The sequence below is a fragment of the Cynoglossus semilaevis genome, chromosome 4 (assembly GCF_000523025.1).
Source record: "Cynoglossus semilaevis isolate Cse_v1.0 chromosome 4, Cse_v1.0, whole genome shotgun sequence".
Classification (NCBI taxonomy): domain Eukaryota; kingdom Metazoa; phylum Chordata; class Actinopteri; order Pleuronectiformes; family Cynoglossidae; genus Cynoglossus; species Cynoglossus semilaevis.
Window position 1 is genome coordinate 622,584 of NC_024310.1, and position 1,174 is coordinate 623,757.

General features: G+C 55.3%; 1 protein-coding gene across 1 annotated transcript in view; it reads right to left on the reverse strand.

Moving 5' to 3' along the window:
* Positions 1–1,174, reverse strand: part of lekr1 (Leucine-, glutamate- and lysine-rich protein 1) — a 26,674-nt gene that overhangs the window by 13,911 nt on the left and 11,589 nt on the right. The window lies entirely within an intron of this gene.

A 1,174-nucleotide genomic window follows, 5' to 3' on the forward strand; every position in this document is an offset into this window, starting at 1 on the left:
CAGGGGTGCCGTCTGAAAGACGCCCGTACGGACGCCCCCGCCGCCAAGAGCCTTGGCTGAACATTCCTGCAGCAACTGGTTCAGTGGACCACCTGACCTGCTGACCAGCTGACCAGTTGACCAGTTAACCAGCTGACCTGAGACCAGCTGACCAGCTGACGTGGGCCACATTCAGACCGTCATTCCCCCCAGATCAGATGTGACAGTTCACGTTCTGAACTACAGGTGTCTCACCTCCAACTTTAATGTGAACACTACTGCCATCTAGAGTAGAACCTGTGCCTCGTGATTCACTTTTGTTTCTGGGCGTTCGTTAATGTTGGGCACGTTGTTAAAACGACGAGGGTCAACGTACGTTCCTGGACCAGAACCTGCCAGGTCACGGCGTCTGTTACTGTGTGACCGTCTGTTACCGTCTGTTACCGTGTGACCTTTCTGCTCTGCTTATCAGATTGCATGCTGGGATCAGAAAGATTCCACAGCCGTTCTTTGTCCTCAGAACACCCCTTCACATGTGTATGTGTGTGTGACCATTTCCACGGCAACGGGCTGGCGCCGCTGAATCACAACAGGTGCGGAACGCTGATATTTGATGGAGGTGTGGGTCAAATTCTGGGCAGTTGTCATGACAACGACTGTCAGGTCCAAACAGAACTCTCTCTCTGGATCTCAAGGGTGAAGAAGAGGCTCGTGTGACGACACACACACACACAGACACACACACAGACAAGAGGGGAAGTGACACCCTCAATCGATCAGTGGGTCGGTCCACTCAGACGTCCCATCTGGACCAGCTCTGGTACTGGTACTGGTTCTGGTACTGGTACTAGTACTGGTACTGGTACTGGTACTGGTACTGTCTCCAGAACACAGGAGCCGTACGAGACCCAGGTTTAATAAGAGACAAACAGACAGGAGCCACAGATATGCCCCCCCCCCCCTCCTCACCCCACACCACCCCCCCCCCCCCCCCCCAAGTATACACTGACACACACACACACACACCTTATGGTCCAACGTGGCCCACGGCTGATTTTCCCTAAAGCTCACGTCCATATGTCTGAGCAGGTTGCGTGTGACGACAAACATCCCCTCTGTCCTCCCCTCTGTCCTCCCCCTCTGTCCTCCGTCTCAGCCCTGACCACCCCCCCCCCCCCCCCCCCCGAGCCGTGAT